This window comes from Melanerpes formicivorus, unplaced genomic scaffold (genome assembly GCF_026170545.1).
Source record: "Melanerpes formicivorus ecotype bairdi unplaced genomic scaffold, bMelFor1.0.p_v2 SCAF_7, whole genome shotgun sequence".
Taxonomy (NCBI): Eukaryota; Metazoa; Chordata; class Aves; order Piciformes; family Picidae; genus Melanerpes; species Melanerpes formicivorus.
The window spans coordinates 22,658,485-22,684,478 of NW_027142359.1; the positions used below are offsets into that span (position 1 = coordinate 22,658,485).

The window sequence follows — 25,994 nt, forward strand, 5'->3', positions numbered from 1 at the left end:
GCCACCTGCCTTTGATAAAACAAGATTGAAGGGGAAAAAAAAGAACAAACACGACAAAAATCAAGAGAGGGTTTAGTGCCTGGCAAGCAACAGTGTTTTGTTCCATGCAGCTGCTTATCTTCAGTGTTGCTGCACCCCGCTGGAAAGCCACCGACTGCATAACCTGATGAGATGTGGCAACCTCTCCTCCACACATCAAGGCAGATAAGGAGCAGTCGGTGGAGATGTGCACTCAGGTCTCTTGCCATGAGATAACGTGGTATCTCAACTAACCAGGGAGAGCCACAGAATTGACAGGAGACAGCTTAAGAGTTTTGGTCCTGTCAAGTCAACAAAAAAAAGCAATACTCTGGGGACATCAGAAGGTTGTGTTGACTTCTCTCTTGGCATTACAGAGGAGTTTAAAGAGATTCATTGACAAAGGGAGGTGCATCTCAGGCCTCACGATAAGATTAACAGAGGGTGCAGGTCTATAACTGCTCCAAGATGCTCCAGGAGTGAAGTCCTGTGCTAAGACTTCTGAACAGCCTTCCACACACCCCAACATTTTACTCAGTTGCAGAGATGGTATTATGGGAAGTCTGAAGGCAGTGAAGTGGGTCTGGAGAACCAGTCTTTAAAGGAGCAGCTGAAGCAACTGAGGTTGTTCAGTCTGGAGAAAAGGAAACAGAGGGGAGAACTCCTCACTCTCTACAACTCCCTGAAAGAAGGTTGGAGACACATGTGGGTTGGTCTCTTCTGCCAAGGAACAAGTGATAGGACAAGAAGAAATGGTATCAAGTTGCATCAGGGGAGGTATAGGTTGGATCTTGAGAAAAAAAAATCTTCACTGAAAGATTTCTCAAACAGTAGAACAGGCTGCCCAGGGAGGTGGTTGAATCCCCATCCCTGCAAGTGTTTAAAAGAGGCAGAGATGTGGTGCTGAGGGACGTGGTTTTGCACCAGGCTTGGCAGAGTTAGAGAATGGCTGGACTGGATGATCTTAGAGGTCTTTTCCAACTAAAACAATTCTATGCCATTGGAAAGGACTTAATTCCACACAAATCTTTGTTATTGCCTACAGACTGGACACACATCCACATGGAGGTAGGGACTATGCAAAATGAAGTTGTAAATCAGTCCTGAAGGCAAAACCAGACCAGAAAGAAGCACCTTTTGTCCTGAACCCAACACATCCCTGTTCTCCTGGATGTGGCACTAGATGAACATGAGTGGTCCACCCAAGGAAACTCTGAAGCACTTGCCCTTGGGATTTGAAGGGACTTTCTTTGATTGAGCCAAAAGAAGAAGTTTCTGCTGCACATACTCGATGGCAAACAAAATCAAATGTAGGACCCTCCTGTGTACATGAGATACCTGCTACATTCATCATTTGAGGGAATGATTCTCCTGGTGACAGCTGGGTTTTGAGGAACACTGATTTCCTCCCCTCCTAGATGAGCCCTGTGTTTGGATGGCCCTGGGGAAGCAATTTGTTCAAGGAAGAAAAGGAGAAGGGAAGTCTGGCTGACTGCTGGTATTCATGCAAGAGCAGTTGGCATTAAGAGATTCAGAGATGCTCTGGATGTGAAGCTTGAGGATGCTCAGCTGAACAAGTGAAAAGTTGTCAGTGCTGCTTCAGTGCAGTGGAGAGTAAAAGACAGCTGAGGTTGTAGCTTTCCCACTCTTTCTTTACAACTGTGCAAGAAAACATTGAGGAGAAGGAAACTACTAAATGAACGTCACTCTAGAATCATAGAATCACAGAATGCCAGGCTGGAAGGGACCCCAAGGAGCCAACCTTTCTAGGTAATAGTGTAGTTGAAATTAGCTGGCCCAGCACCTGTCAAGCCGAGTCTTAAAACTGACCAATGTATGGGAATCCACTGTTCCCCTTCAGAGATGATTCCACTCTCTAACTGGCCTCATGATGAAAATTTTCCTCTGGAGTCCAATCAGAGTCTCCCCAGCAGTAACTTGCACCTTGTCTTTTCCATGGAACTCCTGGAAAAAAGGGAGTCACCATCTTCACGGTAACCACCTTTCATGTACTGGTCCATAGTAATAAAGTCTCCCCTAAGCCCTCTCTTCTCAAGGCTGAACAAACCCAGTTCTCTCAGCCTTTCTTCATATGGTAGGTCTGCCAGTCCTCTATCCTTAGATGGACTAGAGGGACAGCTGTTAAAAACACACACAAAGCTCCTTGGAAGGTCACAAACTGATATCCAATTACACTCTCCAGAGTAAGGGAAAGCTCCAGACTCTCAAGCTGAGCTGTAATCCCATCCTCCCAGTAACAATCAGACTCATCTCCAGTCAACCCTAGTGTCCAACCTAGACCTCCCCTGATGCAACTTAAGGCCATTTCCTCTTGTCCTATCACTTGTTATTTGGGAGGAGAGACCAACCCCTACCTCGCCCCAACCTGCTTTCAGGGAGTTGTAGACGGGTAGGTGGTTTCCCCTCAGCCTCCTTTTTTCCAGACTGAACAACCCAAATTCCCTCAGCTGCTCCTCACCAGACCTGTTCGCCAGACCCTTCACCCTCCTTCCTGCCTTTCTCTGGACATGCTCCAGCACCTCAAGGTCCTTCTTGTAGTGAGAGGCTCAAAACTGAACTCAGTATTTGAGGTGCAGCCTCAGCAGTGCAGAGTGTAGTGTGCGGTATTTGTGTGATGATCTGGAAACCTCATTTGGTACTTTCACCATAAACAATTCCAGACCAGAAAGTCTGTGTCTCTTGTCATCCCTCCCTTCTTCTGCAGCAATAGACATCTTAGCCTCAGACTTCCAGTGCAGGCACCATTGAGGTAAGTGTGAAGTTTCTGGGTTTTCAGCTAGGCTTGCTCGATGGATTAACAGTTTAGGATTCTTGAATTTAACAACTTCTCACCTTCCCACCCCAGCAGACGGTTTTGCTAACAAATGGCTGGTGTGTCAGCAGTTCTCTGCTTGAAAGAGGGCCCCACTGCCAGCCAACCCCAAGCACTCACCCCAAGGAACTGGAGTCTAATTAAGCAAAACTTAGAATCATAAAAACAATAAGGTTGGAAGAGACCTCAAAGATCATCAAGTTCAACCTGTCACCACAGACCTCATGACTACTAAACCACAGCACCAAGTGCCACGTCCAATCCCCTCTTAAACACCTCCAGGGATGGTGACTCCACCATCTTCCTGGGCAGCCCATTCCAATGGCTAATGACTCTCGCAGTGAAGAACTTTCTCCTCACCTTGAGGCTAAACTTCCCCTGGTGCAGCTTGAGACACTCTGGTTCTGGTGCTGGTTGCCTGGGAGAAAAGACCAACCCCCTCCTGGGTACAACCACCTTTCAGGTAGTTGTAGACAGCAATAAGGTCTCCCCTGAGCCTCCTCTTCTCCAGGCTAAACAATCCCAGCTCCCTCAGCCTCTCCTTGTAGGGCTTGTGCTTGAGATCTCTCAACAACCTTGTTGTCCTTCTCTGGACATGTCCACGAGTCTCAATGTCCTTCTTAAACTGAGGGGCCCAGAACTGGACACAGTACTCCAGGTGTGGCTGAACCAGTGCTGAGTACAGAAGCACAATGACATCCCTGCTCCTGCTGGCCACATTATTCGTGATGCAGGCAACTCATTGGTACAATGGGCAAAGTCACTGGGTGAGAAAACCCTGTGCTCAAGTGGCCATTGTCTTATGTTCTTTATAGGTAAAATGCAAGTCTGTAGAATCATAGAATGGCTTAGGCTGGAAGGGACCTAGAGATCATCTACTCCAACCTCCTGCCATGGGCAGGGACACCTGTCAACTAGACTTTGTTGCTCAAGGCCACATCCAACCTGGCCTTGAACACCTCCAGGGAGGGGTGGCATCCACAACCTCTCTGGGCAACCTATTCTAGAGTTCCACCATTCTTGTACTGGAGAACTTCCTAAGATCCAGTCCCTCATCTTAAAACCCTTCCCCCTTGTCCTGTTGCTAGATACCCTTTTGAAATGTTCCTCTCCAGCCTTCCTGTAAGCTCCCTTCAGGTATTGGAAGGCAGTTATAAGGTCCTCCCAGAGTCTTATTTTTCTCCAGGCTGAACAACCCCAGCTCCCTCAGCCTGTCCTCCAGCAGAGGTGATCCAGCCCTTGGATTATCTTTATGGCCCACCTCTGGATCTGCTCCAACACCTCTGTGTCCTTCTTATGCTGGGGACACCAGAAGTGGAGGCAGTATTTGAAGTGTGATCTCACAAGAGCAGAGTAAAGGGACAGAATCACCTCTCTTGACTTGCTGGCATGCTGTTTGCACAGAAAACTCTTTAAGTGAAGCTACTTAGTCCTTACTGAAGGTGGCAATTATTCAGGCGTTAGCTTTTAGGACTGAGCCACAGACCACCTGTGAGACCTATTCCACCAAACCTTTTCCTGTTGACATCATGCCCAAAGTCTTTTCATCCATGAAAATGCAATAGCAGCTCCCCAGCAGACCACCACTGCTCCACTGGTCTTCATCTCATAATTAACAGGTTCTAGTGGCTTTTCACTCGAATTCTCCTGAGAGCTGGTTATTTTCTTGTTGGATGCCTTGAGTCAGCTTTTGTTTTTGAAAGAAAATTACGAATTCTAAGCTAGGAAGCACAATGAACCTGCACTGTACAAAACCCAGAGGGCTTTGAAAGCTGAACTGCTAGATGAGATCTCTTCCCAGCAGGACAACGTGCTGCACACAGAATTGGATTGTCTTTTTTCCCCATTGCTGTCATACGATCGCTGCCGATGAAGGGCTGCAAGCACGGTGGGATGGTTCAAGTGGTGCACAACCTTCCACCCCACTGTGTGCTGGAATTTACTTTACATGATTTGAAGGAAATATCTATGCTGTGAACATCAGGCCCAAGCAGAAATGAATTATTTTAAACAGCACTTCTTTAAGGAATGATGGCTCACATACAGAAGTTGTACCAAGACATTTCAGAAGCAGCAACACCCAACTCTAAGTTTTCATCAGGGATCACTAAGCATTTCACTTGGAAAAGTCCTTTAAGTCCAACCATTCGAGTCCAATCATTCTCTAACACTACCAAGTCTGGAGCTAAACCATGTCCCAGAGCACCACATCTCTCCCTCCTTTCACAGAATCATAGGTTTCAGTTGGAAAAGATCTCCAAGATTGAGTCCAACCATCGATATACCACCATGGTGTCTTCTAAACATCTCCAGGGATGAGGATTCAACCACCTCCCCGGGAAGCCTGTTCCAGGGTTTGAGAAACCTTTCAGGGAAGAAGTTTCTTCTAACATCTGACCACAACCTCCCCTCTCTTGTCCTATCACTTGTTATTTGGGAGAAGAGACTGACCCCCCCCACACCTTGCTCCAATCTCCTTTCAGGGAGTTGTAGAGAGCCAGGTAGTCTCCCCTCAGCCTCCTTTTCTCCAGGCTAAGCAACCCCAGTTCTCTCCAGACTCTTTACCAGCTTTGTTATCCCTCTCTAGACCCTCTCCAGGACCTTGCTGTCCTCCTTGTAAGTGAGGGCCTCAAAACTGAACCCAGTACTCAAGGTGTGGCCTCACCAGTGCTGAATACAAGGAGACAATCATTTCCCTGGTCCTGCTGGTCACACTAGTGCCAAGAACCTGCATGCCTAAACACTGTTTTTTAATCCTTAGAAATTGTACTTTTATCTCATTCCAAAGGTAATTCCTTTGTGTACACAGAGATAAAGCCTCCTTAGGCTTATCTGTACCTCAAAAAGAGAGCAACAACTCAGTATGTCTAAGGAGGTCTCTTCTGTGCTTCCTTCTACATCCAGCTGCAAACACACAATCTTTTGGGGTTTTTAAGTTCATTAGTGCAACAGGGTGGCACCCATCCAACAAAAAGACATTTGCTTAAGGCAGGAACCCACATTTGCAGCTGACAGCACTCCTTTGGCTTGCCTTCTACCCAATGCCTTGCCTACAATCCCATGCACACACCTAGAGTTTCTTCTCACGTAGGAATTCATGGACATGCTATAAAGGGGGAGAAAAAAAAAGCTTTAAGACAAATTAGTGTTTTCATCATCCCACATCAGGCAGAGCTCGCAGCTCGTGCACAAGATGAAGCACATCTGCCTAGGAAAAGCATGTGGGTAGAAACTCAACATCTCCTTAAATCCCTCCCCTCTTTCTGTTTGTACCAGAGATGCTTCTATCCAGTATTCTGACACTTCCACATCTGGCCTAACTGCGACTCTCAGTACATGACCATTCCTCTCTCCTGCTCCCTGAAGGTGCAGCCCTCTCAGTTTTGGGTTTTACATTTAATCCATTTTTCTAGTCCTGTTGAGGCCAAACTCGGCACAAGAAGATGCTGTGTAACTGGAAGCTTATTTGCTATCATATACTCAGATATATACTGTATTCAGAGCACATGGAATGCCCAGAGGAAAGCAGTCCAAGGCTTGCTCCAGTGACACAGTCAAATAAGTAGTAAGCTATCTCCCAGCCAAGGGAGAAATCACTTTTTCTTAGCATGACCTTTCTTTTCAGCCCGTAACTCTGAAGAAAACAAGATCAACAAGGCAACTGAAGACCAGGCCAGAAGAGGATAGAAGTGTGCAAGCATACAGCGCTGTACACAGGTACAATTTGCTCACTTCTACACCATCTTCTGAATTTCAGATGGGGATGGGGACTGATGAGGGTGATGGAAAGAGAGTGAAGGAAGCTCTACGAAGGCAGAAGAGCCAGCTAAAGCTCACCCCAGGAACTGCGGATATATTGCAGGAAACCGCCTCTGTAATTTAGTTGTTCTGGAACAGAACTGTTTTTTGATGAATGCCTAATTTATTTAGAATTCAAGATGAGAATAACTTGTCAGACACTTATTATTCTGTGTCTCCTGCAAAGCAAGGTACACCGCTCTAACAGCTGTTGCACACTCCCCGACAGACAAGGTAGGGAGACATATATTAAAACCAAATTATATTGGCATTAACCTCCCTCTCCTGAAGGGCAAGTCATAGAATCATAAAAGAATTTTGGTTGGGAGAGATCTTTAAAAACATCAAGTGCAACCATTAACCCAGCACTACCAGGTTACCACTAAGCCATGTCCCTCAGCACCACACCTACATGGCTTTGAAATCTTTCCAGGGATGAGGACTCTACCACTGCCCTGGGGAGCCTGTTCCAGGGCCTGATGACCTCTTTGGGGAACACATTTTTCCTGAAGTCCAACCTAAAACTACCCTGGTGTAACTTGACACTGCTTCTTCTTGTCCTATTGTTTATTACTTAGGAAGAGAGATCAACACCCATCTGGCTCCAACCTCCTTCCAGGGAGATGTAGAGGCAGAAGGTGTTCCCTCAGCCTCCTTTTCTCCAGGCTAAACAACCCCAGGTCCCTCAAACACTCCTTGTAAGACTTATGCTCTAGACCCTTCACCAGCTTTGCTGCCCTTCTCCTCTACATGGGGGAATATTGAGCTCCACTGCATGTCCATCTATGATAAGGTCTCTAAGGCTTCTTGTTCCTATGATCATACATCCTGGGATTTCAGAGTCTCCCCATAAAGAGTGTGCTCAGGACCTTGACCAAAGCAGCAGCACTGTATAAACACAGCTTGCAATAAACCTACAAAAACACCATGTACATAAACATCCAACACATTAGCATCAATATTGCAAACCCACAGGAAACAGCCAGCCTCTAATTTAGTGGAAACAGCTTTTAGCTTCTCTTCTCTTAATACTCAAAGCCTCCAAACATTGGTTTGGCAATTCCACACAATGCACTGTCGTACACTGTGTGACAACTGCATAGCCCAAGCCCCACACTCCTACCACGGATGTGCTTTGTCCCTCTCTCTTCCCTGCTTGTTGCAGTCAGTCATTGCATCATGCTGGAGGTGATGAATTTAATCTCTCCCTAGCCAAGGTCATGCTGCCCTGCCCACCAGTGCTGTATGTGGAAAAAAACTATGCTATCATTACTAGCACTGTTGCTTATGTTCTCCCTTCCAAAGCCTCATCAGAAACAAAACGTGCCATCCAAAGCAGCAGCCACCAATCTGCATGAGATTATTCAGAAATGTGACCTGAATCTGGTAGGTTTAGATCTTGATTTTGTGCAGACCAATAGCAAACCCATGAGGGATTGGAGCTGTAAACAGAAAGCAGCAGAACGTGAAAAGCCTTTTCAGTCCCAGCTACCCCACAGACAGACAAGCAGCCAACCCTCTAAGCACAACTGACCACAAGTGCTTCGCAGCCCAGTTCTGAAGCACAGTCAGGACTGCCACTCCCAGCTGCTGCACTGGGAAGGAGTGGATGCCAGTGGGAAACTCCTGAGAGATGCTAAGACACCCTTTCCCACACCTCCCAGTTCCTTTTTAGTTTACAACACATTCCTTGCTGTACTGTGACAGGCAAAATCCAGTTTAAGCCCTGATTCATATTCAGTTTAAGTCCTGCCTCATGCTCTTATGCCTCTTCATTCACACTCAGGATGCATTTCTTCCTCCTTCTACCTCTAACCTCTATTCTTCCTCCTCCTCCTCTTTGCCAACTTAGTGCTTTCTCTTCCAGCTCAACTGTATCCAACACTCCTCAGCTGCTCAGTTCCTTCTTTCAAATTTTCCTCTTCACACTTGAATCAGCAATTCCCTAGTTTGTGCAAGAATGCTTTCATCTTTCCCCAACCATCTGTCCCACATCCTTCAGGGCTTTTGTGTTTGCAAGATCATTGTCCCTTGCATGACATCGCTCATCAAAACTCTACTTCCACCACTCTGTTCTTGAGTTTCAACTGCCTCTTCTCCATCTTCCTCCCCCCTCCCTTCCCTCATGAATGCACCTTTGAAGATCCTACTTAGAGATCAGCTTCCTTGTCTTCCCAACACTTTTGCCTCCAACGTGCTAGTAGCAATGTGCACATGTCCTTGGGTTCAGAAAGGGAATAGATGATGGTTGACCTTCCTCTTTAGTTCCAGTACCCAGTTAGCTAACTCTGCTTCCACAGGCCTTCTTTTCTCCTTAGGTCTGTACTTCTAGATCCCTGAACTCATTACTGAACTAGGATGACATACCTGTACCTCCCGACCCTGCTTGGGCTGTCAAACACAGCTCATTCCCACAGTCACATCAGAAACATCTACCTAGATAAACCCCAAAAGAATACATGGAGGCAAAAGCCTTATGGTTAGAGGCTGACCCAGCATGCTATTTCATGGGAACAAACCACTGCTGGGGCAGGAGCTTTCATCAGGAGAAGGTGATCCACACCAGCAGCCTTGCCCCAGATATTCCATTCTTTCCTGCTTTTTCCTAACACGTGAGAGCTAATGCTGCACATGAGCTGGTGTGCTCAACTGGAGCAGGCTGACAAATGGTTTCTATGTTGGACCAAGAGGGATCACTTCTGGATGACACATCTCCTGTCCTCTATGAAGATCAGCGCACCACTCATGCTGCGAGTGGCTTCCCTGGGCCAGAGACTAGAGTTTGTATCCTGTTATTAATTAGTTCTCACTCAGAAACACCACAAAATAAGCCATTAGCTGGTCCAGCTCCTGCTTCTCTTCCCTTCCCAGTGCCATTAGTTTCAGTCTCTAAATAGCTGAATGATACAGGCTTAAAATTGACCCAAGCACCCTGATGTTAATATTGTAAATTATTAAGTCTTAGTTCTGTAATGCCAATAAATCATTTCTATGTGCACATTTAATTAACAAGCCAATCAGTAAAAACAACTTCTCATTCTCACAGCACATTTTATCAGAGGCACCACAGACACATTACAACATTAATTAAGTGCAACAAATGCTGGGGTGAGGTAAATAAAACATTATCCTACTGTGGCACGAGGGGGAAACCGAGGCAATCCACTTGCTGGATTTGCCCAAGGTTAACCCAGATGTTCACAACAAGGTGCCCAAGAGAAAGACCAGGGAGAAACACTGCTGAGAATTAACTCTCCTAATAAGCATTCCTCTTATGAGTTGCAGTATTTACTGATTTGCTGATGAGAAATCTGTTCCTGCTGCTTTCCTCTCCTGAACAGACTAAGGGCACAAACCACTGCTCTTCTCAAGCATGCTAAAACTCAACCCTACACTGCAACAGTCTGCCAAGTAAAGCTGAATGCACTGGGTCCAACAGGACACACAGCTTTTGAGGAACACTTAATGACTCTTCCTGCTCCTTAGGTTCACACTTACATAGACATCTAAGCTCAGTAGACGCAGGACACTTAACAAGCAGTCATAAGTCCTAGACCTACATCAGCGCCTGGTACTTCCCAAGCACTCCAACAATTCATTCATAGATTCATGGAATGGTTTGGGTTGGAAAGGACCTTGAAGATCATCTAGTTCTAACTCCCCTGCCACAGGTAGGGACACCTTCCACTAGACCAGCTTGCTCAAGGCCTCATCCAACCTGGCCTTGAACACTTCCAGGAAGGGGGCATCCACAGCCTCCTTAGGAAAGCTGTTCCAGTGCCTCAAAATCCTCACTGCAAAGGGTGGTGTGACACTGGAACAGATCGACTGGTATCAAGGTCCACCTTGGTATGAAATTTCACACCAGGAGCATGGGAGAAGAGCAAGAATGACTCTGCTCACAGCACATTGAACAGTTATGCGCCATGGAAAATATCAAGTGTCCCAAGATCCTCACTCTTCAATAAAGCCATAGCTTAACAGTCTTTCAGGCCACACAAAGTCTGTCCTGCCATCTCCTTCTCCCAACCCCCCCAACCAGGAGATCACTCAGGCTGGAGGTCAGGAGGAAGTTTTACACAGAGAGTGATTGCCCATTGGAATGGGCTGCCTGGGGAGGTGGTGGAGTCACCATCACTGGAGGTGTTCAGGAGGAGACTTGACAGGGTGCTTGGTTGCATGGTTTAGTTGGTTGGGTGGTGTTGGATGATAGGTTGGACATGATGATCTTGAAGGTCTCTTCTGGTCTGGTCTATTCTATTCTATTCTATCACTCTCAGTGGTCTCAGACAATGGTGGCACCCACACAATTGGCATACTCCTCTGCACCCTCAATCTACTGGTCTAAATACAGCAGTTTTCTTTGCTTCCCCCATTTGGCACGGAAATCAGGGGTTCCTGGGATTGAGGCAAGAGTTGACAGTCAAAGTAATTTGCCCAAAGTATTGGGGATGGGTTGTATGATAGTGCCTGGCAATCAGCTAGACTTCAGTCCAACAGCTCATAGTGGAGCAAGCCCAGCTTTCTTTGTTCCAAAAATCATGAATTGTGCTCAGTATGCAAATTCTGTGCTGTGGAAACATTTTAGGCTTCCCAATTATGCAATGAAATATTTCAGATCCAGATGATGCCTGCTGCCAGTCCCTTTAACCCAAGTGTGTGCCTCCTGGCAAAACTGGACAATTTTCACAAGTTCTCATTGAAACCAAGAAGCAGCTCAGCTTGTCAACATCATTGACAACTGGATCTGGAAGAAATTTTTTACACTGAGGGTGGAGAGACACTGTCCCAGGTTGCTCAGAGGGATGCTAAATGACCCATCTCTGGAATTATTCCAGGTCAGGCTGGATGGACTCTGAGTGACCTGATCTAGTTGCAGATGTCCCTGCTGACTTTAAGGGGGTTGGACTAGATGACGTTTAAAGGTCCCTTCCAACCCAAACCAGCCTGTGATCTGTGGGATCACAGTCTCATGATGGTAGGATGCAGAGCCTTCCTTCTCCAAGCAGAGTGACACACAAAGTGCTGCTTACATGAAAGTAACCACAAAGCCACCAGTCGCTGCATGGCTCCCAGTCTGAGACAGAGTGTGCAGGTGATTAAATAACAGATTTCACCTAATTAAAGCAAGGAAGAGAAAGGCTTGAGTAGTATTAAGGTATTAAAGCTACCATAAGTATAAAGCCCTGAACTAACCTCTGGAGAAGGTCTGGCAGCTGTGTAACTGGTAGGAACACATGCTGCCAGTGCTAGTGGGACAAGCTGGAAAGAAAAACCTCATACTGTCCCCTCAAAGCAAAAGTGGAAGAACAATTAATGCACTATGCTCAGATGGTGGCAATCAATACAGGAGAAAGGGTTAACCCTAGGGGAGATGTCAGGAATGAGGAAGGGAGCTGAGCCAAGCCGGGTTGGCTAGGTCAGCAAGAGGGGAACACTTTGGCAGGAGCTCATGAGATTGCTGATGGACTGAGGAAATCAATTTATTTAAATCTGATAATGGATTCATACTCTGCTACTGTTAATTTTATACACTTTGGCTGACAGTTCTTTGGGACAGGAAGCTGTCACTCACTGTTTGGACAACACCTGCAAATTGGATCTCCTGCTGATGGTAGCTTCTTTGCACTGCCCTAATGAAAGTCACCTCCACCTCTAAACCTGGCCTGACACAGAGATGTTAAAAACAGGGTCATGTTAGAGCAACCTGAATTCTGACATTAAACTAGTATGCTTTAACTGTAATAATATCCCTACAACATATCCATCCTTTTATAAGTGGGATTCCACCACCAAATCAAACCCTGATACTACAGCATTGCAAACCAACCATCTTTGAAACTTCTGGACATACAATAAAATCCTGACCATTTTTAATGGGTACATTATAGAGTGGGACCAGCAGGCTGAGGGAATTTCTCCTGCCCCCTCCACTCCGTCCTAGTGAGGCCACATCTAGAGTCCCATGTCCATTTCTGGGCTCAACAATTCAAGAGCCTCCAGTGGAGGTTATAAAGATGCTGAGGGGACTGGAGCACCTCTCTGATGAGATGAGAGTGAGCTGTGGCCTCTTACTAGATGAGGTTGCTCAAAACCACATTCAGCCTGGACTTCCAGGGATGGGGAATCCACAACTTTCCTGGGCAACCTGTTCCAGTGTCTCACCACCCTCACAACAAAGAATTTCTTCCTAATATCCAGTCTAAAGTCTCTGCCCTAGTTTAAAACCATTGTCCCTTGTCCTATCACCACATGCCCTTACAAAAAGGGGAGAAGTGTGAGGCACGGCCAGGGAGGAAAAACATCTTGTCTCTGGAGGCTGTTTCCAGACAAAGGGCTTGGTGGTAAGAACAGACAAGGGAATGGTACCTCCCTGCAAGGTGGCCCAGCTTGGAGCTGCAAAATCCACTACAGGAAATACATACACATATATACACACACATATACATCTTTTATGTTTTATATGCAACTCTGTGCCACAGAAATGAAATCACCAGGAGCTGGCTTGATAAAGGAAGGGACAAATTGTTTCTCACAGAGAAAAATCAGGGCACAAACATTAACAGTAGCACAAGTATGAGCTTCATAAAAATTATACCTCTACTAATGCTATTTATAACATACACCTATTTAGAAAAGAGAGCTTTGATTTAGGGAGTAGAAGTTTAATTAAGGTAAAACAAAAGTTTCCATTAATCTTGAAAGAACTCACAACCTGCTGCTCTCCCCCACCATCCAATTCAGCTAATGTCATAACAGGATCAAGTGCAACACCACGTACCTGAAACCTCCCGCAATGCGGACAAGGCCAGGCAAGCTCTACCAAACCACGTGGCCTCCACCAGCCTTGACAAATAGCATGCTTTCTCTCCTCAAAACACTGCTTCAAAAATGCCCTGAGTGCAGTGGGCAAATATTTTTCCCCAGCCAGGGCATGCAAGAAAATTATGAAGGAGAAAAGATGTTGATAAACTTGAGACTGGCAATGAAAAATGGCTAGAGCCCAGACCTGCAGGCAGCAAGGTCTGATGATGGAACACCTCTGCTATGAAGGATGCTGAGAGTTGGGGTTGTTCAATCTGGAGAAGAGAAGGCTCCAGGGAGACCTTATTGAGGCCTTTCAGTACTTCAAGGGGACTTAGAAGGGAGACAGAGAGATTTTTACCCAAGTTTGCTGTAACAAGACATGGAGATAATGATTTTAAACTAAAAGAGGGAGATTTACACTAGATATGAAGAAGAAATGTTTTACTCTGAGGGTGGTGAGACACTGGCCCAGGTTGCCCAAAGGCATGGTAGATGTCCCCTTCCTGGAACCATGGCAGGTCAGGGTATTGGGGGCTCTGAACAATCTGCTGTAGCTGGAGATGTCCCTGATGACTGCAGAGGGTTGGACTGGATGACCTTTAAAGTCCTTTCCAACCAAAACCATTCTATGATATCTAAAACTGCATTTAATGTCACGAGTACAAGCTTGCTCTTAAGTAGTAACTAGGTAAAATTCCAGATACAGAATAGAATAAACCAGGTTGGAAGTCATCAAGTCCAACCTATCACCCAACTCCATCTAATCAACTAAACCATGGCACCAAGCACCCCAGTCTCTTCCTAAACACCTCCAGTGATAGCGACTCCACCACCTCCCTGAGGAACTCCTTGCAGTGGCAAATCACTCTTGCTGAAGAATTTCTTCCTAACACCCAGCCTAAACCTCCCCTAGAGCAGCAGAATAGAAACCTGAGCTCTGCTTACAAAGGACTGTGTTCTTTTGTTCTAGTGCTGGTTGCCTTGAATCTTCTTGCATATGCTCAAGGCATCGAATCATAGAAGCCTTTAAGTTGAAGATGACCTTTAAAGTCATAAGGTTATGTTCATATTTACTCTCTGCTGTTCCTATGGCACACAGTAAGCACAGGTAAGGATGTGGCAGCAGAGCTGAGCATCCCCTCACAGACAACACAGCCATCTCCTCTTTACCTACAGCCAAGACCAGGTTTAGAGCTGGCCTGTCTCCTGCTCAGCATGGTTTCTGTACATCTATTATGACCTTATGCAGAAGGGAGTTGAACTGGGTCATGTCTACAATGCTGCTTGTAAACTGGAAGATGCTGGAATCCCTAAAAGGTGGTGTGCTGGAGCCCACAAGCCATTTCTACAGGCCAGTTTTCCAAGTAAGGCCACACTGCAAAACCTCAGCTTTGATGGCCAAACTGTCTGGCCGGCATTGAAAGACAGTACAGTAAATTGAATTTTAATAAGGTCTGACTGTACATAGGAGAGAACTTCACTAAACAAACCCACACAGAGCACAGATGATACATATGGGGTTGCTTCTCCAATATCCTACTACTGATACATTCTCCATTGTATTTATCCAGGGGGAGAAAGGAGTGGGAAGAGAAGACAGCCATGCCTTAGATATTAAGAATGATGAGAGTACAGCTTTACAGCTTTAGCACAATAAATGCAAAGCATGACATCTTCCTGCCTTCATGCTGCAGAGTGAACTATTCAAAAGATAATAATCAACTTTGCATCATCTAGAGGATTCCATTGTGCTCTGCTGCCTGCTTCCCAAATCCCAACCACCCAAAACACTCCCAGATCCAGACACAAGTGAAACCAGCAACAAAAATGCACCTGAGAAATCAGAAATCACTGGGTCATTCAGCTGGTGAAATGGATTTGAGAGTTAAAAAACAAAGAATATGAAAAAGAAGCCCATCAAGGACTGAGATTAAAGTCAGGAGATTGTAGGATGTCTTTAGACAAGTTCATTGATTGTGAAAGGGGTAAAACCTGACAATTCTTAGTGGAGGGAAGTTCCCTGTTCTTTCATTCGCCTTCCACTTGGCCTCTCCTTGATGTGCTCATTCAGCTCCCTGCAACTCGCCCTCCCCTAAGGAATACCAGGAAGCAGCCCCTGAATTGCAACTGCTTTTGCTATTCTACTAAATTCCGTGGATTTAAATGGGCAAAACGAGCAGCACTTTCCTATCAGACATTCTCCACAGTGCTGGATGAGAAGTCACCTGAAGCTCTCGATGAGTTTTCTTTTGTTTATGGCCTTTAAATAATTCAGAGAGAGGAGTTGTCAAGCTGAATCTGCAAAGCTCCCTTGACTTTGGACTTACGCTATCAGACTGCCTGCCTATTGTTTATAAAGACAAAAAGGAAAACGTTATGGGATCGTATGTCTGCGTGGGAGGGAGTCAAGGACTAGAAGAACAAGGGCTGTCAGGACAGAAGTCATAAAAAAAGCAGATGGGGAAGAAGCAAGAGTAGGCAGTAGGTGAAATACAGATGTACCAGCAAAGCAGTAAGAGCGAGTTGCCAGTTTGGTCATGCTATAAATAAATGATGCTAGCAGTTGCTTGTGGAATATGATGTCATTCTTTAACAAGGAAAAATCCACATGCAAATGGTGACTTTAATTAGCAATTAAAAACACAACTTCCCAGCTACACAGCTGCAGCCACCTCTCCCAGATCTGTCTCACTTCTGCAAACAGTGACGGTCCCCAGGCAGCAGGCCAGTATTTAATAATCATCCCAAATCTCAGAGAGAGCAATTTCATCCTTTCTCCCTTTCTTTCCTTTCTTTTCCTGGGCTTTTTGGGCAGGCAAAGATTTACTAGGTGTTGCCTGGGGACACCAGCAAACTACAGGCAGTGGCCTCTGGCATCCCAGGGAGCTCACACACTCCAAGGTGCCTTTTAGATTTATTTATTCTGGTGTGGTTTGTTGCAATGACTCTGGGGCACACACGGCTTTGATGGGGCTTTGCACAGTCATTTTCAATCAAAGCTGCAAACCTGGCTTTACAGCAAACGACAATTTCTTCAAGCAGCAATAAGAATTAAGAGAGAAGGTGGAACTTGAGGATGTGCAGCTCAGCTCCACCCAGGCACATCTCTTCAATTGGAAGATAATCTCCTCTACAGCCAGTTTGCTCAACCTAACAAGGACTTTAAATAAAAAAAGCATTTTAATACAAAACCCAGTAACTATGATTACAGTTTTGCTTGAAGCTACCAAGCTGGATTAACTCTTGGCAATTATACTTAGCTCTGGATGCTGCAGACGAAACTGCCCAAGGGCTGTGCCCACGTGGTGGCACATTGTGGCTGGGCAGCGGAGTTGCTGCCAAGGATGCTGCAGAAGCCGCACGTGTGTGGAGGGGAACGATCTGCTTTAGTTTGCTCTCCTAAAGCAGACAGAAACCTCCACTTTGCTCTAGGAAGACTGCAACAGTGGACAAAACATGTCTTTTGCCCACAGCTGGTCCCAACTGGTCCCAGCAGCTTCCAGTCCTATAAAATGTCATGATTAAAACAACCTTTTATTACGCTGTCTGACTGTATCAAATCCTAAATGAAACATGATGTAACTCATGCAAATAAGCAGAACAAAAGAGGCTTCAAACAATAGGAAGCTATCATTAAGTGGGAAAGTTTAACTTGGAAAGTCAAAAACACCCATTCTAGCCAGAAGAAGGAAATGCTACATGGGGCACCCACACCCTGCCAAGGGCCTTAAAAGTAGCACCGATTGCTTCTTTGTCACTCGCTTGGTGACTGCCAGCTAACAGCAGGGCCTGAAGCTGCAGTGCTGGTAATAAGTCCCTAAATCTGGCCTTGATTAGACTTCCCTAAACTCCAGGGAACAGCTTGCCAATGGTGGGCTGCCTGCCAGTGTCCCTACAGCAAGGCCATTAAACAGCAAGCTGCTTTATGTGGTTTTCTATGCGGTATGTGCGTCTGAGACAAGCACTGCCACCTCCCAAATGTCACTGATCACAGCCCACCCCCAGGCAGGGGACCTGAAATGAAGTGAGGGACTGTCAACCTCACACATCACAGTCTGGAAAGCCTCAAATTAGATGCTCCTCCCCATTGAAGGGACCTCTGGAGATCAATCCCAACACCCCTGCCAAAGCAGGATCACCTAGGGCAGGTCCCACAGGAAGTCAACCAGGCTGGTCTTGAAAGTCTCTAGGGAAGGAGACTCCACAACCTCTCTGGGCAGTTCCAGTGTTCCACCACCCTCATATAATCCTCATGTTGAGGTGGAACAGTCTGTAACCATTGCCCCTTGTACTATCACAGGACACCATTGAAGAGAGACTGGCCCCTTCTTGACACCCACCCTTCAGATATTTATCAATGTTAATAAGCCTGCTCTTTTCAATCGTTTCTCCTTGGTCCTCCGAAAGGGTGAAAACTAGATGATGTCCTTGTTCCCTTCTAGCCTGGAATTGGAGATTTAGGACGGCCTGACAGCTTTACACACTTGCTGCTAGAAAACAGGAGACTGAAAAAGATGAATACTTCAAAGCACAGTTCTGTAGTTAGCATTGCTGAAACTGCAGCAAGCACTCAGGGCTGGTGGCAGCAAGGTGAGTGACAGATCACACTGTGGCTCTGGTGGACATGCTGCCCGGCAGGTTCAGGTAGTTAGCATCTGAGCTGGTCCCTCTTTAGGTTCAGGCTCAGGTAGTTGGAGCCTGAGCTCTCTAGGTTCCCAAGGAGTAAACAAAGCTGAAACAAAGCTCTATTCATTTTCCATCCTGGCCACTCTACAAACCAGCAGCATGTTAGGTAATGGGAAACCTTTAAGCCACAAGACGCTTTTCCAGGTGGAGTGAGCCCTTCTTACTGCATGCCAAGAGAGTTTCTGGCTGATATGGTACACAAGTTTAACCCATTCCATATGACACCACCTAACAACTTCATTCCACACACCCCAGAAAGTATTTTACTTTCTAGTGAAGCAGCAAATGAGGAAAAAACATCCTTCTTCCCATAGATCCTTATCTTCCTGTGATGTACTCACAAGCAGCTCTCACATGCTCACGGTGTCTCAGCACTACAAGACCTCAAAAGGCTTTCAATAAAGGGAGATCTAAGTGATGTTCTGCATCACTGTTTAAGGACAATTCAATCATCTTTGCTCTGGATTAAAGTCTTGCTCCCGATTAATCTTAACAGAGCAATGAATTGGAAATCCACGTCCCAGGAAGCAGGAAAGATTTCATCTTTAAACTCAATTCACAAGTAAATATCGTCTCTTTTACAATGGATAATTCTGCTACTTTTCAAGTTATTTTCACAGAGTGGGCCTTAAAAAAAATAAAAATAATAAGATCTCCAGATACCTCAAATTGAAATGACTGTTTTTAAGGCCCCCTGTCATTCTGAATGCATGCAAAGACTAACAATACTGTATCAAAAAGAGGAGCGCAACAATCAAGAAACCCATTAAGCTACCAACGACACTAACAGCAAAAAGAGGAAGTTTAAAAGGTGCAAGTACTTAAAGAAAAAAAAAAAATCATGTTATTTTCCTACTGAGATTATAGCAGTGAACAAAATCCCTCGTGTTGTGACACAGTACCTCTGATTTTATAATACCCTCTGGCTACATAAATATTAGAATAGAAACCTGAGCTCTGCTTACAGAGGGTGAGGGAAGACAAACAAACACTTTTGGCATTTAACTGTTTTACCTAATCTGCTTCATCCTGCCTTGATTTTAGAGATCCTTTCTGAAGGGATGCTGCTGTTGACTTGCTCCCCACCAGACACTGCAGAGCCAAAGCTGGAGAGTGTGGCAGATAGAACAGAATAAACCAGGTTGGAAGAGACCTCAAAGATCATCGCGTCCAACCTATCATCCAACACCACCTAATCAACTAAACCATGCAACCGAGCACCCTGTCAAGTCTCCTCCTGAACACCTCCAGTGATGGTGATTCCACCACCACCCTGGGCAGCCCATTCCAGTGGGCAATCACTCTCTCTGTGTAAAACTTCCTCCTGACCTCCAGCCTGAACCTCCCCTGGCGCAGCCTGAGACTGTGTCCTCTTGTTCTGGTGCTGGCTGCCTGGGAGAAGAGACCAACCTCTGCCTGTCTACAACCCCCCTTCAGGAAGTTGTAGACAGCAATAAGGTCACCCCTGAGTCTCCTCTTCTCCAGGCTAAGCAGCCCCAGTTCCCTCAGCCTCCTGCTTTTCTCTTGTCCTGACAATGCCTCAAATGTTTCAGAGCAGAGATGGTGAGAAATACAAGACATAAAAGCAGTGGATATAGGAAAACAAAAATAACTGTCCTCTGTCAGGACTACACATGACTTATTTCTTGTCACAGCAAACTCATGTGTACTGCTGCGGCACAAAAGCTCCTGTCAAGAGTTCGCCGTCATCTATTGCTCTAATCCATAGCTTCCAAGGAAGAAATAAATTATAGTCTAGAGAAATGGCCTCTAAAAAAAGAGCCCCACACATGGCACGTACACAGTATGCTCTTGTCTGGATAAGGAGAGACAGAGCTGATGGGGTTTGGCGTGCGTCACATTCATTACTTCATTAGCTCTGATTTGTGGTGAGCTGGGCTCCAACTCCGCATTCAAATGTTAGCCAAAATTAATACAGAAGCCCCAGCCAGGCTGAGGATACACTTGTCTGCACCATAAACTCGCCTCATATGTGCTCACAAAGGAAAACAAAGGAGACTTCCAAAATCTGTACGAAAATGAGTTTTCATAGCTGCACTCCAGAATGGGGATAGCAACAAAGATGTCGTGATTGTGGTAGAATAGAATAAATGAGGTTGGAAGAGACCTTCAAGATCATCGCGTCCAACCTATCATCCAACACCACCTAATCAACTAACCCATGCAACCAAGCACCCTGTCAAGTCTCCTCCTGAACACCTCCAGTGATGGTGACTCCACCACCTCCCTGGGCAGTCCATTCCAATGGGCAATCACTCTCTCTGTGTAACACTTCCTCCTGACCTCCAGCCTGAACTTCCCCTGGCGCAGCCTGAGACTGTGTCCTCTTGTGCTGGTGCTGGCTGCCTGGGAGAAGAGACCAACCTCTGCCTGTTTACAACCCCCCTTCAGGTAGTTGTAGAGAGCAATAAGGTCACCCCTGAGTCTCCTCCTCTCCAGGCTAAGCAGCCCCAGCTCCCTCAGTCTCTCATAGGGCTTGTGTTCCAAGCCCCTCACCAACTTTGTTGCCCTTCTCTGGACTTGTTCCAGCTTACAAAGAGGAGACTTTGCATCCACTTCCTGGCTCAGAGCTCTGCCCTCAGGGAAAAACCAAGGAACATTACAATGGGAAGAGGAGAGATGGGTGCAGAAGGTGGCCAAGAGACATGGAGAGGGTCTGAACTTGCCTGCAAGATTATGCTGAGAAACATACCCAAACTGGATCCCTTCACCCTATAACCGTACCTCCAGCCAAACATTTATCCAAAAGCAGTCTCTACAGCAGTGTTTTTCTTACACAAACACCTGAGCAGCAGCAGAGTGACTTCACATAGTGTGGATCTTTGCTTACTTTTGGCAAGATATATATATATTTTCTCAAGTTGCAAAACAAGGCAAACTCCATGCTCCCAGCACAGGCTGCGGCCCGCAGTAACACCAGAAGAAAAGTTTCACAAGCTGCTAGCTCCTGGTTTACTTCAGACTTTCACACATTTCCCAACAATTTAGGTTTCTTCTTTTGTATTGTCAAGCCAAGTGTGAACCTAATAAAACCAGAAAGCCAACAGGGAGAAGGATCCTTTTGTACTAAATAAGGACACTTGTGTTTCACTTCCAGGTCCTTTTCTCAACTTTTCTTTCTTTCCGGCTGGCCCAAACTTACCTTGCGAAGTGCTGGAATTAACCTGCGAGTTGTGAAGCAAGGCACACACAGAAACACCATTAACCTCCCTTTTTGATCAACAATAGTCCACTCTAAGCAACTCAAGGTGTTTCTCAAGCACATAATCCCCAAACCACACTGCCTTGAGGTTGTTTGATGGTCAGAAGAAACTTGGCCAGAGCAGCCTGCCCTGTAGAAGGTCTCTCTTGAAGAAAAAGGGCAATGACCTAACTAGCACAGAAACCAGGAAGAAAATAAATTAATGTATGCCTGATTTGCACCAGGACACTTGGCTGGTGATGCTGAGTCTCTGCCAGCATCAGGAAGGAAGGAGAAACACAGCTTCTCTGGTGGTCAACAAGTTCACCATGAGCCAGCAATATGCTCTTGTGGCCAAGAAGGCCAACGGGATCCTGGGATACTTTGAAAGAGTACAGCCAGCAGGTAGTAAAAGAAAGTTCTCCTCTACATCATCTCTGCCCCAGTAGGGTCACATCTGGAATATTGTGTTCAGCTTTGGGATCACTATGAGAGACAAACTACTGGAGAAGCTACAGAGATGCTGAAGGGAGTGGAGCAGCTCTCTGATGAGGACATGCTGAGACACGTAGGGCTGTTTAGCTTGGAGAAGAGCAGCCTAGGAGGGGATATGATCAACGACTAAAACATCAGGTGGCAAGAGCATGGAGCCAGATTCTTTTTAGTGGTACCAGCAATAGGACAAGGGGAACAGACACAAACTGGAACCCAGGAGATTCCACTGAAACATAAGGAAAAATCTTTCCTGTGAGGGTGCTGAAGCCCTGAAACAGGCTGCCTAGAGAGACTGGGGAGTCTCCTTCACTGGAGAGATTCCAAACCCACCTGGACATTGTGATCCTGGGCACCCTGCTCTGGGTGACCCTGTCTTGAGGTTGGACTTGAAGATCTCCAGAGGTCCTTCCCAACCCCTACCATGCTGGGATTCAGCAATTCTCCTTCCCCTTCTGCAGTTAATTTATGTGCTCTGCAGGTTACAGATAACAGTAACTTTTTGGGGTTTATTTAATGAATCTGAACCCAATCTTTCTTCCCAGTATATGTAATGGTGCTTATCTCCCCTCCAGTATCTCTGGTTATTAGAAATAAATGGGAAACACCACACTGGCTCATCTCCCAGCTCCCCAGGCTGCCCAGGCTATAGCCCTCTGCTTAACCTAATGTTTGTTTCAGACATACTGAAGTCAAACTAGAATATCCCGTATTGCACCAAACAGCTGTCTTCTCTTATCTAGTGGCTAAAGCTGGAGAGTTTTGGAAGCAATTCTGATATACAAAAATAAGAGACAATCATCTTCAGAATGCCAAACACCTTGTGCAACTCCATTCAGCTGCACACCCTTCAATCTAACAGTATCACCTCTGTCTAAAAAGCTACTCATTAAATTACTAACCGTATCTTCCTGCCATCCTGGCTTTCCTCTTTCTTAGGAAGAGCTGATTATTATAATTCTGTGTGTATCCTATATAAAATAATTACCTAGCCTAATTACATATGCAGGTAGTTTCAATTCAGACACGCGACGGCTTTCAAAGGAGCAACGGATTTCATTCAGTGCACATCGCTGGCTCATCCACCATTAGCTACAATTAGATGAGCAGAGCACCACCAAAACAGTCTGAGCAGTTGTTTGTACAGAAGAGTGTCACAAAATTAGTTGACCTGCTCTGCGAAGGAGGACCTGGGATTGCCGGTGAGCAATAAGCCACCAATGGGCCCTCATGGCCAAGAAGGCAAATAGTCTCCTGGGCTGCATTCAGAAAAGTTTGGCCAGCAGATTGTGGAGGGAGATTCTCCTGTTCTGCCCTAGTGAGGACACATCTGGAGTGTTGTGTCTCGTTCTGGGCTCCCCAGTTGAAGAGAAAAGGAACTACTGGAGAGACTCTGATGGAGGCTACAAAGATGATCAGGAGACTGACAAGAAAAGGCTGATGTAGGGCTGTTTAGCCAGGAGAAGAAAAGACTGATCAATAGCTACAGGGCAGATGTCAAAAGGATGGGGCCAGACTATTTTTAGCGGTGCCAGCCACAGGACAAGGGGCAAACTGGAACCCAGGAGGATCTATCTGAACAGGGGAAGAAAATTCTTTGCTGTGGGGCCTGGAGCATCTTTGTGAGGAAAAAAGGCTGAGAAACCTGGGGCTGTTTAGTTAGCCTGGAGAAGGGCAGCCTGAGAGGGGATCTTCTCAGTGCTCAAGTCACAGAGTCTTGTCAGTGGTTCCCAATGACAGGACAAGGGGCAATGGGCACAAATTGGAACACAGGAGGTTCTACCTAAACATGAGGAGAAAACTCTTTGCTGTAAGGGTGCTGAAGCCCCAGAGCAGGCTACCAGGAGCGGCTGTGGAGTCTCCTGCTCTGGAGAGATTCCAAACCCATCTGGACACTGTGATCCTGGGCAAAATGATTTGGGTGACTCTGCTGTAGCAGGGACTAGTTGGACTAGATGATCTCCAGAGCTCCTTTCTAACCCCCAGCATGCTGGGATCCTGTGAAAAGCCTTAATTCTTGCTTTACTAACATGCAACACAACTGGCATTAAGCCGGTCACAAGTTACTAGGTTTCAAAACACAGTGGGGTTTTGCTACTACTGACAGCAGGGCAGAAAGCACATGAAAACCTTCAGAGCAGTTGCCCCAAGCCAAGCAGTAATAGATTAATGCAGAGCCCTACACAAAGTAAAGCTTTTGCAGATAAAACCACCTGTGCATAAATGCCTCTACTTCCATTTCACCCAGAGGTTAAATTATCTGATCAAAATCTTACACTGGGAAGGGAAAAAGAAAAAATCAGTTCATATTTTTTCCACCTCATTTAGACTCTGTAAAACATCAAATCCCACCATTAAAATTGCTTAATTGGGAGCACCAGAGTGAAAGGTTGATGCTGCTCATGAGCTGCGACTACCGAATGGTGGTGGCCCAGTTAGACTTGCTATCAGGAGATGTGCTGAAGAACAGAGTGGAAAAAAAGAAAACAATGTGAGGTTGGTTGGTCTGTAACTGAAGCAGTGTCAGTTGTTAGAGGGAGTGAGGTTATAAACCCACCTTCAAACAGCAGCCACAGCAGACCACCAGTGGGGATGGTTTCAAACGCCCTCAGTATGGGAATTCTGCTGCTGCAATGAAACCAGCTTCAAAGGCAGTAGATAGCCCAATGCCAATGGCTTTTCAAAGCCTACCTCACTCTCTCACTTTGCTCTTGCTGGTCTGAAACCTGAGTCCTCCTTTAGCAAAGTATTGAGAAGCTCAGCTTTATCCCTGCAGCTCCTATCTGAAATGACTCCTGTCATCTGCTTCATAAGAAGACACTTAGTGAGATTAGCTCTGAGCATTCAGACTGCATCTCACTGGCACTTTGTGCCAACCAGAGACTTCAACAGAGAGATGGCACTTAAAAAAAAAAACAGTACTAGCAGAACCTGACAGTGGAAATGATAGCAAAGGCTGCTCGTACAGGAGGTGCTCTGACTCAGAGGAGACAAACTTTAGTTGGAGCCTGAGATTAGGCAATAGATGCTGGCTCAGTACCTGCAGAACTTGCCTGGCTCCTACATTGACTGACTGTTCTCACAGAGCTCTGCGCGAGGACACTGTACATAATATACATCATAAAACCCCAGCAAATACTGAGGGTGAGCCTTCCAGCCCAAAGGCTAAGAGTTCCAGGGGAAGAGGGTGAGAACATCCACCAGCCTGATTCTCACAAGCCAAAGCTACACCACTAAGAACAAGCATGGGGAGAGAGAAGTTTAACGTTCAAAATAAGGTTTCCAGGCACCATCTGAAAAAAAATATCACAAAACAATGACCCCAACCCTTTCACCAGGTGAATCAATTATTTCATCAGCATTCCTAAAACCCACCAGGACACATACTGGAGTGCAGAGCAAGGGGCCCAACAGTAGCACTGCAGAGGTCAGGTGGGAAGGGAAAACTTGGTCCAATATTTAATTCAAAAGCAAATGCTCTCTGAATATGAATCTGCTCTTTTTCCTCTCTCTACTCCAACACACAATGTAAGGGTGACCCTGAGTATCACCCTAATACAAATAATTTCCCATTTTGTTGTGATGTTGGGACTTAGCTTATACACAACACCTACTGCGCACTTCAGCTTGAACCTTGTAACGCTATGGCTCAGGAGGGAGCTAGGGATGGAGTCAGGAATGAAGTCCAGGTTCCAGGTGAATCCCTGACTTGGGTTCATCTGTTATAAAATTCATATTGAATAAAGAATTGATGGTTACTAAAGCAGCTGAGTCCCAACAGGAGAGAAACATCCACTTACAAGCCTAATGACAGCTGCAGAGAGGCTTCGTTGCCTCCCCAGTTCTCAGTATGTATCACAGCAATATAATTTGTGATTGCGTTGGGATTCTCTTATTTTTTAAAGCCCAGGAAACAACAAGAGCATGCTCAGACCTCTGCTTGCACCAGCAATCAACTGCAATCCATTATCTCTACAGCTGCACCATCGGGATCAGCTGCTGGAACTCTAATGTCAACAGCACTCAGAGTGATTTCGACCACGATGTCATTCACTTGCTCTAGGAAAGAGATGAGTTGAATAAGGAGGGCTGCAGTCCTACCTACAGTACATTGTCTACTTCTCTTGGCACCAGAAGAGAGACATTGGTAAGTAAATA

The 25,994-nt window shown here is 45.9% G+C and overlaps 1 protein-coding gene and 1 non-coding gene across 4 annotated transcripts in view; both read right to left on the minus strand.

The window, feature by feature from the left end:
• Positions 1 to 25,994, minus strand: part of COP1 (COP1 E3 ubiquitin ligase) — a 166,652-nt gene that overhangs the window by 8,096 nt on the left and 132,562 nt on the right. The gene's annotated exons all lie outside the window — the stretch shown is intronic.
• On the minus strand, positions 16,818 to 16,950 carry LOC137442691 (small Cajal body-specific RNA 3). Its single transcript, XR_010987744.1, has one exon. It is a non-coding gene; the product is annotated as a small Cajal body-specific RNA 3 (non-coding RNA).